Here is a 14,302-nt window from a genome sequence, read left to right on the forward strand (position 1 = left end):
GATACTCAAGTATTTATCCAATTCTCCTTTTAAAGTTACGATTGAATCGAGCTCCACCATCCTTTAAGGCAGTGCGTTCCAGATCATAACAATTCGCTGTGTAAAAAAAAATCTCCTTATTTCCCTTCTGGTTCTTTTGCCAATTATCTTAAATCTGCGTCCGTTGTTTGCCGACCCTCCCGCCAGTGGGTGAAGTTTCTCCTTATTTACTCGATCAAAACCCCTCTTAATTTTGAACACGTGGATTACTTCTACCCTTAACCTTCATTGCTCGAAGCAGAACAATCCCAGGTTCTCGAGTCTCTCCACACAACTAAACCCCATCCCTGGTATAATTCTGGTAAATCTCCTCTCCATCCTCTCCAAGACCTTGACCTCCTTAATAAATTATAGTGCACAGAATTGGACACAATACTTCAGATGAGGCCTGAACAATGATTTATAAACGTTTAACGTAACTTCCTTGCTTTTGTGCTCTATTTCTCTATTATTAAGCCAAGGAACCGGATGCTGTTTTAACGGCTTCACCAACTTGTGCTGCCACATTCAAAGATGTTGATGAAAACTGTCGAAACTTAACACTATACAAATGCATTAACACCCAAACAAGTAGCACAAGGAGAAACTTTATTGAACCCCAACTTGTATACAAGTGGAAGTGCACCTCAAACAATGGTTGAGGGTGCAACTTCGCCGAGTCAATGAAACAGCTCATGTTTATACAATTCATTCGGAAACGCCCACCTGTTACATAATATGGGCGTACACGTACATTCTTTATTGGCTCAGGTAGTTGGTCAATCAAGTAGTGAGCCAGCCCCCGAACATCCACAGCCATCACGTCGGCCTGAGCAGATGTCAGCTATTTTCTTTCTCTCTGTATTCCTGTTCCTTGTTATCAGTAAGGCTGGAGCCAGTCTCAAGGCTTCATGGCCATTCATCAACTCTATTATTAATATATTCTGTCCTTATCTCAAGGAAGGCCAGGCTGTGCTATGCTTAATTATCAACATACCATGGCTCAAACGCAATTACACAATTGTGCTTACATTGTGTTTGTGGCTGATCCTATCATGTGAGTTAATAAAGAGTTAATATGGTCAAGTATCCCGTCATGCACTTCCACAAAATTAGCAGTAAAACATTGGGTGAGAACGGATAACACAGCACAGGCCGGGATGGCGGAGAGAGAGAGAGACACGTGTTGTGATCTGTAACTTTTTATAAACACTTCAGTTTATTTCACTCCGTGTGCAACACCGTGCGATCTCCCCTGGTGTGTCAGCTTTCAGTGTTTATACAGAGTGGAATGTATTGAATTGTCTCTTGGATCACACGGAGTGGTAGACGGGGTTCTGTGTGCGGAGGGTTCGGGGGGTGAGCTCTGATTCCCGACCTCTTCTGGATTGAAAGGAGAAAAGAATGAATGAGAGAGAGAAGCGATGTGGGAAAAGGGACGATGGAAGAATTTGTCCGTGAACTTAATTAAAGTGGCCAAAAATAAGATAATATTAAGATACAATCAGCAGAACATTAATACAAGCTGTAAAACAAAAGCAAAATACTGCAGATGCTGGAAATCTGAAGTAAAAACAGAAAATGCTGGAAATACTCAGCAGGTCAGGCAGCGTCTGTGGAGAGAGTTCTGATGAAAGGTCATCGACCTGAAAGGATGTTTCTCTCTCCACAGATGCTGCCTGACCTGCTGAGTGTTTCCCGCATTTTCTGTTTTTATTATTAATATAACCTGAGCTCTGTCGAGCGTTTGTTGTTCGATTCACTGATAAAGCTGGGAATTGAGGGGAAGCTGGTTCATGGCGAACCCCAGCTCTGAATCCCCCCGGCAGAGAGTTCAAGGAATGTTTAATATAAATGAGATTCAACGACAGGATCAGAAAATCTCTCCTTGATGGTCGGTCTCATTCTCCCGAAGTGAGGAATGAGCGGGAGGGGCAATTCCACCCGGGGTTAGATTTTATTACAAGAGGATGACTCAAAGTGCAGTTTGACGTGGGGCTAAAATAGCTCAGTTGGGCGAGCGTTAGACTTGAAGATTGAAAGGTCCCTGGTTCGATCCCAGGTTTCGGCTGTTTTGGGTTATTTTGTTTCTTCTTCTTTGGGCCGATTCTCGAACATTTCTTTACACTGACATTTTTACCCGACACTGAACGGTTGGGGGTGGAATAGAGAGACATCAAGGATGTCTGTATTTAGCTTTTATTTCTCTATTTCATTCTGCCTTTCTCTCTGGTTTTTGTCTCTCTTGGTGCTCGATGAACATTTGATTTGATGCATTTGTCCTAAACTGATGCCTTTTCCACATCTCAGGGCGGTCAGACACGCTCTGTCTGTCTGTTACTGCTTGTGACCATTAACGGGAACAGGCCGCGAGTTAAACATTTATCAGCAAACCGCCAGAGAGATAACACAGCGGGAATAAAACACATTGCCTCACATTGTTAGACACCGAGTGACACAGATTGTAATGTGTGTCAGTGAACAGACCCGGAAAACAAAGTCAGAGAAAGGAAAGAAATAGAGAGATAGAAAAGAGTCATAAAAAGAAAGAAAACCCTTTCTCCACCCCAACAACAACAACTTGCATTTATATCGCGCCTTTAACGGAGTAAAACGTCCCAAGGCGCTTCACAGGAGCGATTATCAAACAAAATGTGACACGGAGCCACATAAGGAGATATTGGGACAGGTGAGGTAGGTTTTAAGTGTCTTAAGGGAGGAGAGAGAGGTAGAGAGGCGGGAGGTTTAGGGAGGGAAATCCAGAGTTTTGGGCCCAGTCGGTTGAAGGCACGGCCGCCAATGGTGGAGCGATGAAAATCGTGGATGCGCAAGAGGCCTCAATTGGAGGAGCTCAGAGATCTCGGAGGGTTGTAGGGGTGGAGGAGGTTTCAGAGATAGGGAGGGGCGAGGTCATGGAGGGATTTGAACACGAGGAGGAGAATTTTAAATTTGAGATGTTGGTGGACTGGGAGCCAATGTAGGTCAGTGAGCAGAGGGGTTCTCCTCCTGAACGGTGGATTGAATGTTTGGGGGGCGGGGCTGTGATAAATATCTCGATTTAATATAATGATCCCACTTTTCAACTACCACCGAGTTATTACAAAGCTGACCTGGAACAATCTAGGACATACCGCAAAACAAGACATTAAGATCAATGGTCACTTTAGCAAGGAGTTTAAAAGATTCTTCTAAGAAGGAAAAGGTTCAAGAAATGAACTGTGAACATTTCATGGTGGCCGATTTATTTGTGTCCAGGGAGAGGGATGAGACACATGAAATGTTTCACACATTTCAAATCTCCTCGGTCAGACTGCCGATTGTTTATTGATCAGTAAGATGGCTGGTAATAATCTGAGACCCAGTGAAGAGGTGAGAACAGAGCAGCAGGGAATGATCCCAGAACAATAGGAGCCAGCAGCTCACCGTCTGGTCCCTGTGTCAGGGACAATACACAACACCTCAGCTCCAGACCAGGAACAGAGAGCTGCTGTTAACGTGGCCCAGCCCTCGCTAACTGCTGGAACTGTGGGATGGAAATCAGACTTTGGATCTTGGAGGCTGCTGTAGCGGCTCAGTGGCTTGTCGAAAGAATGATTTCTATTAAAGAGCAGGGCTCTGCTCCATCACAGACTGATACTGTACAGCACATGGCAGAGTAAAGCTCCCTCTACATTGTGCCATCAAACACTCCGGGGGCAGGTGCATCAAGGGTTCGATCAAGATTAAATCTCCCTCTACACAGTCACAGAGGATGTCATTTGTGACTTTGCCAAGGGCCGTTTCAGTACTGTGGCAAGAGTGGAAACCTGATTGGAGGGATTCAAACATGGTGTTGTGGGAAAGATGGACATGGATTTGGGAGGCGACAACACTTTGAAGAGGAAAGGGAGGTGGGAGATGGGGTGGTAGTTTGCAAGGACACAGGGGTCAAGGGTGGGTCTTTTATGAAGGAGGGTGATGATGGAAGATTTGATCGGGAGGGGGACCGTACCTGAGGAGAGGAGAACATTAACAATGTCAGCTAACATGGGGCCAGGAAGGGAGGTTGGGTGGTCAGCAGTTTGGTGGGAATAGGGTCGAGGGAGCAGGAGGTGGGTCAAGAGAGCTCAGAGAGGGCATGAGGGGAGATCGGAGATTAACTTGGTGGGCTCGGGGAAGGGAGGGGAGCGGCAGAGGCAGCTGAATGAATGGTCTCAATCTTAGTCACACCCCCCATGACTGTCTTTCAATTTACCTTAAATCTTTCTCTTCTGGTTATTAACCCTTCCATCACTGGAAACAATTTCTCCTTAAATACTCTGTCAATACCTTTCATAATTGTGAATACCTCCTTTGAATCGTCCGTTAACTTTCCGGTTGTAGTCTCAGTGCCCTTCTTGCTAGTTGGTTTTTCAGTTCCCATATGGTCTAGCGGTGAGGATTCCTGGTTTTCACCCAGGCGGCCCGGGTTCGATTCCCGGTGTGGGAATAGTAAACTTTTAGTCCCAGCCTCCCAATTTGCCTGCAGTCCGGACTGTGGCTGCTTCTGAGTTCGTACCACAATCACACTGAGAAATGAGGCAGACCACAGCACTTGAAGGGACAGTGCACCAAAAACCCAGTCCCACAAGCTGAAGGGAAGCAAGCAACAATGTCCCGACAGGTCACTCAGCAGCTCATGGCCAAGTGTCTTACTGCAGTCCTTTTATTATTTACTGTAAAACCCGAGTCTGAGTGAAACACGCACAGAACAATCTGGAAACACTCAGCGGGTCGGGCCCCATCTGCGGAGAGAACGGACCAATTAACTGAGAGTCTCAATGAGACAAGGAAAGAGACACGGCCCACTGTGAGAAACAAGGAACTTGCATTTGTATAGCACCTTTCACATCCTCAGGACATCCCAACGCACTTCACTAGAAGTTCAGTCACTATCGTTTTATAAGAGAACGTAGCAGCCAAGTTGTGTACAGCAAGATCCCACAAACAGTGATGCTATATTGAGCAGACCTCCTGTTTGTTGGGTGCTGATGGTTGGGGAAAGAATATTGGCCAGGACACCGGGAGAACTCCCTGCTCTTCACAAATTACCACTGAACACCTATTTCAAAGGACAGCACCTCTCACGATGCAGCTCCCTCTCAGAACGACACAGTCAGTCTGGATCATGTGTCCCAGTCCTGGAACGGGAGCTGGAACCCACACCCTTCTAAACACCAGCCTGACTCCCTGGGGTTACTCTCACCCTTGGCTAGTCATGAACCAGACTGTGCCACTCCCAGAGTAACTGATGACCACAGCCTCAGCCCTGGGTCCCGGTCTGCACCATAACCGCAGCCTGTTACCGCTCATAGAAAGTGGCGTGGGATTCCTGAGTTCATTCTGTGATGTGCATTGGGGGAGTGGGACTCGCTGGATTGATCTTGCATAGAGCCGGTATGGACTCGATGGGCCAAATGGCCTCCTTCCGTGCTGTAACGTTTCTATGATTCTATGATTCTATGTGGGTGGAGAGGGATACAAGGAAGTGATCAGAGATGGCCTTATCCATGATTGACACGATCGGGAGTAGAGAGGCCACGTGAGATGGCAAGGTCGAGGGACTGGCCATGAATATGGGTCGGGGAGTTTCTATGCAGGGAGAGATTAAGGGAGGATAAAGTATCACATAATAGACTTGTTAGCAAAATTGAAGACCTTGGGATTAAACGGACAATGGCAGCGTGGATCCAAATTTGGCTAAGGGGCAGAAAACAGAAAGTAGTGGTGAACAGTTGATTTTCAGACTGGAGGCAAGTATACAGTGGTGTCCCCCAGGGCTCGGTATTAGGACCACTGCTCTTTTTGATATATATTAATGACTGGGACTTGGGAGTACAGGGTATAATTTCAAAGTTTGCACATGACACGAAACTCAGAAATGTAATAAACAATGTGGAGCATAGTAACAGACTTCAGGAGGACACAGACAGACTGGTGAAATGGGCAGAAACATGGCAGATGAAATTTAATGCAGAAAATTGTGAAGTGATACATTATGGTAGGAAGAATGAGGAGAGAAAATAAAAAGTAAATGGTGCAATTTTAAAGGGAGTGCAGGAATAGAGAGACCTGGAGGTGTATGTACACAAATCTTTGAAGGTGGCAGGATAAGTTGAGAAGGCTGTTTAAAAAAGCAAATGGGGCCCTTGGCTTTATTAATTGAGGCACAGAATACAAAAGCAAGGAATTGATACTAAACCTTTATAAAACACTGGTTGGGCCTCAGCTGGAGTATTGTGTTCAATTCTGGACACCAAACATTGGGAAGGATGTCAAGGCCTTAGAGAGGGTGCAGAGGAGATTTACTAGAATGGTGCCAGGGATGAGGGACTTCAGTTATGTGGAGAGACTGATTAAAGTTCACTCTGAACTGCCCCATCAAACACTCGCAGGACAGGTACAGCATGGGTTATATGCAGAATGAAGCTCCCTCTACACTGTCAAATCAAACATTCCCAGGGCAGGTACAACACGGGTTAGAAACACAGTAATGCTTCCTCTACTCTGTGCAGTTTAGATCTCGCCTCAGATTTCAGATAAAAGGTTGCTTTGCTGCACAGTCTGCTGGTGTCTCTCTCTTTCTCTGTACTCAGTTACACCGCTCTCTACCTCCCTCTGCTGGTGTCTCACCTGACGAAGGAGAAAGCCTCCAAAAGCTGTCATTTTCAAATAAAATTGTTGGACAATAACCTGGTGGTGTCAAATTCTCTGCATTTCTCTGTTCTCAGTTACACCGCTCTCTACATCCCTCTGCTGGTGTCTCTCTGTATCTCTGTACTCAGTGACACCGCTCTCTACCTCCCTCTACTGGTGTCTCTCTGTATCTCTGTACTCAGTTACACCGCTCTCTACCTCCCTCTGCTGGTGTCTCTCTGTATCTCTGTACTCAGTTGCACCGCTCTCTACCTCCCTCTGCTGGTGTCTCTCTGTATCTCTGTACTCAGTTGCACCGCTCTCTACCTCCCTCTGCTGGTGTCTCTCTGTATCTCTGGACTCAGTTACACCGCTCTCTACCTCCCTCTGCTGGTGTCTCTCTGTATCTCTGTAGTCATGATGTGGAGATGCCGGTGATGGACTGGGGTTGACAATTGTAAATTCACAAGCTTTCGGAGGCTTCCTCCTTCGTCAACCTGACGAAGGAGGAAGCCTCCGAAAGCTTGTGAATTTAAAATAAAATTGCTGGACTATAACTTGGTGTTGTAAAATTGTTTACAATTGTATCTCTGCACTCAGTTACACCGTTCAATCTGTTCCCGCAGCTCCTTCGGGAGTTTAATGATTTTGAAATGAAGACTTTTTCCTGTGTGACTTGTGAAGTTTTGATCAGTGAAATGTTTGTGAAAGAGAAGGATTGAGAGCCTTTAGTGTGGGACAGATGTTGTTTAACAGAGAAGCCACACGATGCGATAAATTGAGCAATGGTTTCTGGAGTGGAGCGGTTATCACATTTATCTCACACGCGAAAAGTCCCCGGTTCGATCCTGGGTGGGAACGTTATTTGGGAATTTGCTCCGCTTGAATCTCCAGGGTGAGCTTTTTCTCCTGTGGGAAGCAGGCGATAATTGGCTTTTCCTGTTAAATTTGGCCACGGCTGCACCACATTGCTTCAGGGAAGAAGCGATTTGGGAGAAGGGATGAGGGAAGAAAGTGCCCATGAACCTGATTAAATGAGGCCAAACACAAGATAATATGAAGATGTCATCAGCTGAATATTAACATAACCTGAGCTCCGACATCTGGTCTGGTCCCATTCCCCCAGAGTGAGGAATGAGCGGGAGGGGAAATTCCACCCGGTTTATATTTTTGTCCAAGGTGATGTCACAAAGTCCAATTTCCAGTTGAGCCGAAATAGTTGAGTTTGGAGAGCGTGAGATTGAAGATCTGAAGGTCTCTGGGTTTGATTCTGTGTTCGGCAATTTTTGTTGCTTTGTTCTCGTTCTTTGAGTCGATTCTCGCATTTATTTACACAGAAATTTTAACCGGCACAGAAAGGTTGGGGAAGAAATAGACAGGCATCAAGAATGGGAAATATTGACAGTGTCTTTATTGAGCTTTTATTTCTCTTTTCTCTTCTGCCTTTTTCTCTGGAATTTGTCTCTCTCGGTGCCGGGAGACCATTTGATTTGAGGCATTTGTCCCAAACTGATGTCTTTTCCACATCTCGGGGCGGTCAGACCCGCTCTGTCTGTTACTACTTGTGACCATTGACGGGAACAGGCCGCGAGTTAAACGTTTATCAGCAAACCGCCAGAGAGATAACACAACGGGAATCAAACTCATTGGGCTTGATTTTATCGGGGAGGGGGGTCACGGGGTCATGAGGTCATGGGTGGGTCAGTCATCGGAGCGAGGGCTCAGTCATCGGGGGTCGCGTTCGGGAGTCATTGCAGGGGTCGGAGATCATGGGGTTCGTAGTTCGTGCCGGGGTGTCGGAGATTTGGAGGGGGTCGGCCGATCATCTGTGTGGGATCACGGCAGGTTGGCTTGTTGGGCCTGCGGAAAGCACTCCTGCTCCTCCGGGCCACCAGCTGTGCTATAAAGGCATTTACCTGCTGTTTCGGGCCTTCTCGCCTCCTCTCATGTGGTGTGAAGGAGAAGGCCCAGGAATCCCGGCCCCAAGAGGTTAAAATAAAAAAGCTGTAAAAATGGAGGCCCACATTCGAGCGACATAAACACTCACACACACACATATAAAGACCAACATACACACACCAATAACATGAAAGTAACACAGGACGACTTGACAAACAGTGGAAGCAGCATGCTGTAGACAGAGCTAAGCGATCCCACAAACAACGGATCAGATCAAAGCTCTGCAGTCCTGCCACACCCATTTGTGAATGCTGGTGGATAATTAAGAGATGATTTGAGGAATGCATGCAGAGCAATTGAGATTTTTACTAACTGGCGGTTAAGGTGACAGATTAGAAATTCATTCATTTCCACCGCGCAGGTTCAAATCTGACAGACTTCAAATCCCGTCATTCATCAACCTGTTTCATCTCTGCATTTCAAAATTCAACAAGTTTCTTGTAGAATTAATAATTATTAAGTGAATTAAAGTTCCACAGCATTGAGTACCTCGAGTTTTATGCTCATTTTAATTGATCTGCAAGATTTCACGAAATCTACGACAGAAATAGAACAAAAATCAACCACATTATCCAAATTCTGACTCTCAGTATTTCTGAGTCAATCTATGTGTATGTGTGTCTGTCTGTGTATGTGCCTCATATTTTCTATATTTTCCTGACAAGATCTGTCTCTTTCTGTCTCACTCTCTCCCGCGTTACCCACATCATGATCCAACATGTGATGCAAAAGTGGTCGGTAATTTTTCTTTCAACAGTGGTTCGTGGAAAGTTAAACAAACTGTCATCAAATGAACAGTTCAAACAGATTCACTGAAAAGTGAAGCATCTTTGGTGAATATACGGTAAATGTCTGTACCAATTCCTCGTTAGTATAGTGGTGAGTATCCCCGCCTGTCACGCGAGAGACCGGGGTTCAATTCCCCGACGAGGAGGTTATTGCTGCTTTCGAAGCTTCACTTTCATTTATCTAAAATATTGGATGTTGAAATTACAATGAAAAACTGACTCGGACTTTCCCACTTCTGCAATTTGATTTCACAGCGATTTTAAAAATCTGCTCTCTGCCTCACGCTTCAGCTCGATGTGAGAACCACAATGATGGGCAAGAAATAAAACGCAGAATCGCGCTGTCACCAGCCCGAAACAGAGAGAGACAGGTCTCGGAACAGGCGCAGACATGAAAGATCTTACATACAGCAATGAAAAGGATGCACGTTTCAGTGAATCGATTTTAACGACTTCTTTGATGACAATTTGTTTAACTTTCCACATGCCACTGTTGAAAGAAGACTTACTTTCTATCTCTTTATTAGTCAAGGTCCAGAGAAAAATTATTTGGGGAGCAGGGAAAAAGTGACAGACAGAAAGAAAGAGAGAGACACTCAGAAACGCATATAACAAGTGAGACAGACATAGTCATATTCATACATACACAAACACACACATTCCTAGCTACATAAACACATACACACACCAATAACCTGAAAGTAACACAGGACTACTTGACAAACAGTGGAAGCAGCATGCTGTTGATAGAGCTTCGCGATCCCAAAAAACAACGGATCAGATCAAAGCTCTGCAGTCCTGCCACACCCATTTGTGAATGATGGTGGATAATTAAACAACTAACGGGAAGAGGCTCTATGAACATCCCCATCCTCAATGATGGTGAAGCCCAGCACGTGAGTGCAAAGTTTTAGAAACCGTCTTCAGCCAGAAGTGCCGAGTGGATGATCCATCTCGGCCTCCTCCCGAAATCCCCACCATCACAGAAGCCAGTCGAACATCGGGGTGCAGAGTGAAGCTGAGAGCAGATTTTAAAACCGCTGGAATATCAGTGAAATTAAATTGGGGAAAGTGGGAAACTCCGAGTCAGTTTTTCACTGTATATTCCGCATCCAATATTGGAGATAAAAGCTTTTGAAGGCGGCGAAAGTTTAATCTCCTTGTCGGGGAATTGAACCCCGGTCTCCCGCGTGACAGGCGGGGATACTCACCATTATACTAACGAGGAGCTGCTACATTGATCGTGCACTCATCCCAGATGGCGTTAGACATGCTTCATGTATCAGTGCATTTCTTTCAACTATTTATTTGAAGATAGTTTGTTTCATTTTCCACGGGCCACTCTTGAAAGAACCTTTTACATTTCCTTCACTTTGTTCGACAACGACAACTGACTCTGTCTTTCTTTCGTTCTTTCTTTCTCTCTTATCGTGGTGAGTTGCCCCGCCTCAGTCCGGGGTTCAATTCCCCGACGGGGAGGAAGCATTTATCAGACGCCAACTTTTAATTTTATGTCTTCGCCGAGCTTCTTCCTGAACAAAAACTGCAGAGCAAAAAAACAGGTGATTGTCACTTTCAGAATATTATTGTACGGAGACTATTTGAGGACTGGATGCAGAGCAATTGTGATTTTTACTAACTGGTGATTCAGGTGACAGATTAGAAATTCATTCATTGGTTCAAATCTGACAGACTTCAGATCCCGTCATTCATCAACCTGTTTCATCTCTGCGTTTCAAAATTCAACAAGTTTCTTGTCGAATTAATAATTCTTAAGTGAATTAAAATTCCACAGCATTGAGTACCTCGAGTTTTATGCTCATTTTAATTGATCTGCAAGATTTCACGAAATCTACGACAGAAATAGAACAAAAATCAGCCAAATTATCCATATTCTGACTCTCAGTATTTCTGAGTCAATCCATGTGCATGTGTGTCTGTTTCTGTGTGTCTGTCTGTCTGTCTGTGTATGTGCCTCATATTTTCTATATTTTCCTGAGAAGATCTGTCTCTTTCTGTCTCACTCTCTCCCGCGTTACCCACATCATGATCCAACATGTGATGCAAAAGTGGTCGGTAATTTTTCTTTCAACAGTGGTTCATGGAAAGTTAAACAAACTGTCATCAAATGAACAGTTCAAACAGATTCACTGAAAAGTGAAGCATCTTTGGCGAATATACGGTAAATGTCTGTCCCAATTCCTCGTTAGTATAGTGGTGAGTATCCCCGCCTGTCACGCGGGAGACCGGGGTTCAATTCCTCGACGAGGAGGTTATTGCTGCTTTCGAAGCTTCACGTTCATTGATCTGCAATATTGGATGTTGAAAATACAATGAAAAACTGACTCGGCCTTTCCCACTTCGACAATTTGATTTCACAGCGATTTTAAATATCTGCTCTCTGCCTCACGCTTCAGCTCGATGTGAGAACCACAATGATGGGCAAGAAATAAAACGCAGAATCGCGCTGTCACCAGCCCGAAACAGAGAGAGACAGGTCTCGGAACAGGCGCAGACATGAAAGATCTTACGTGCAGCAATGAAAAGGATGCACGTTTCAGTGAATCTATTTTCACGACTTCTTTGATGACAATTTGTTTAACTTTCCACATGCTACTGTTGAAAGAAGACTTACTTTCTATCTCTTTGTTAGTCAAGGTCCAGAGAAAAATTATTTGGGGAGCAGGGAAAAAGTGACAGATAGAAAGAAAGAGAGGGACACTCAGAAACGCATATAACAAGTGAGACAGACATAGTCATATTCACACATACACAAACACACACATTCCTAGCTACATAAACACATACACACACCAATAACCTGAAAGTAACACAGGACTACTTGACAAACAGTGGAAGCAGCATGCTGTTGATAGAGCTTCGCGATACCACAAACAACGGATCAGATCAAAGCTCTGCAGTCCTGCCACACCCATTTGTGAATGATGGTGGATAATTAAACAACTAACGGGAAGAGGCTCTGTGAACATCCCCATCCTCAATGATGGTAAAGCCCAGCACGTGAGTGCAAAGTTTTAGAAACCGTCTTCAGCCAGAAGTGCCGAGTGGATGATCTATCTCGGCCTCCTCCCGAAATCCCCACCATCACAGAAGCCAGTCGAACATCGAGGTGAAGAGTGACGCTGAGAGCAGATTTTAAAACCGCTGGAATATCAGTGAAATTAAATTGGGGAAAGTGGGAAACTCCGAGTCAGTTTTTCACTGTATATTCCGCATCCAATATTGGAGATAAAAGCTTTTGAAGGCAGCGAAAGTTTAATTTCCTTGTCGGGGAATTGAACCCCGGTCTCCCGCGTGACAGGCGGGGATACTCACCACTATACTAACGAGGAGCTGCTGCAGCCATCGTGCACTCATCCCAGATGGTTTTAGACATGCTTCATGTATCAGTGCATTTCTTTTAACTATTTATTTGATGATAGTTTGTTTCATTTTCCACGGGCCACTCTTGAAAGAACCTTTTACATTTCCTTCTCTTTGTTAGACAACGACAACTGACTGTCTTTCTTTCGTTCTTTCTTTCTCTCTTATCGTGGTGAGTTGCCCCGCCTCAGTCCGGGGTTTAATTCCCCGACGGGGAGGAAGCATTTATCAGACGCCAACTTTTAATTTTATGTCTTCGCCGAGCTTCTTCCTAAAAATAAACTACAGGGAAAAAAAAACAGGTGATTGTCACTTTCAGAATATTATTGTACGGAGACTATTTGAGGACTGGATGCAGAGCAATAGTGATTTTGACTGACTCGTGGTTCAGGTGACAGATTAGAATTTCATTCATTTCCCTCGCGCAGGTTCAAATCTGACAGACTTCAGATCCCGTCATTTATCAACGTGTTCATCTCTGTGTTTCAAAATTCAACAAGTTTCTTGTAGAATTAATAATTCTGAAGTGAATTAAAATTCCACGGCATTGAACACCTCGAGTTTTATGCTCATTTTCATTGATCTGTGAGATGTCTCGAAATCTACGACAGAAATAGAACAAAAATCAGCCAAATTATCCATGTTCTGTCTCTCCATATTTCTGAGTCACTCCATGTGTACGCGTGTCTGTGTCTATCTGTCTGTGTATGTGCCTCATATTTTCTTTGTTTTCTTGAGTCGGTCTTTCTCTGTCTCACTCTCTCCCGCACTCCCCACATCATGATCCAACATGAGATGGAAAAGTGGTCAGTAATTCTTCTTTCAACAGTGGTCCGTGGAAAGTTAAACAAACTGTCACCAAAAGAATAGCTCAAACAGATTTACTGAAACGTGAAGCATCTGTGGTGAACGTACATCCCCTTCCGGCACCAGTTCCTCGTTAGTATCATGGTGAGTATCAGTGTCTATCACCCTGGAGACTGGGGTCAATTCCCCGACGGGAAGGTCTGTCTTTAGAAGCTTCACTTTCATTTATCAGCAACATCGAATGAAGAAAATACAGTGAAAAACTGACTCGGACTTTTTCACTTTCTACGATTTAATTTCACTGATCTCCGAGCAGATTTTAAAATCCGCTCCTCGATATCAGAACCACAATAATGAGGAAGAAATAAAACGCAGAATCGCCCTGTGAACAGACCCGGGCTAATTCACCAGGCCGAAACAGAGAGAGACAGAAAACTGCTCATTATTCCAGGATTATCCAGGAATCCAAAGATACCCCCGGTATCTCTTCTCGACCACAAACCGACTTCTTGCACCCCCTGCCTCCTCCACCCTCACCACAAAATTTGCGAGGAGCTCCTGGACTATTTTGTCACAAAGATTGAGACCATCCGTTCAGCTGCCGCTTCAGTGGAAAACTCTCCAGTGGCTGGAGTCAGAAGGAGCACAAAAGAAGATGGTAGTGGTTGTTGGAGGCCAATCATCTCAGCCCC

At 44.7% G+C, this 14,302-nt stretch overlaps 1 protein-coding gene and 1 non-coding gene across 2 annotated transcripts in view; one reads left to right on the forward strand and one right to left on the reverse strand.

The window, feature by feature from the left end:
* The window catches only part of LOC137302074 (zona pellucida sperm-binding protein 3-like), a 243,342-nt gene that overhangs the window by 42,594 nt on the left and 186,446 nt on the right, over positions 1 to 14,302 (reverse strand). The gene's annotated exons all lie outside the window — the stretch shown is intronic.
* On the forward strand, positions 4,415 to 4,486 carry trnae-uuc (transfer RNA glutamic acid (anticodon UUC)). The gene has a single exon. It is a non-coding gene; the product is annotated as a tRNA-Glu (tRNA).

This window comes from Heptranchias perlo, chromosome 35 (assembly GCF_035084215.1).
Source record: "Heptranchias perlo isolate sHepPer1 chromosome 35, sHepPer1.hap1, whole genome shotgun sequence".
In the NCBI taxonomy this organism is placed as follows: Eukaryota; Metazoa; Chordata; class Chondrichthyes; order Hexanchiformes; family Hexanchidae; genus Heptranchias; species Heptranchias perlo.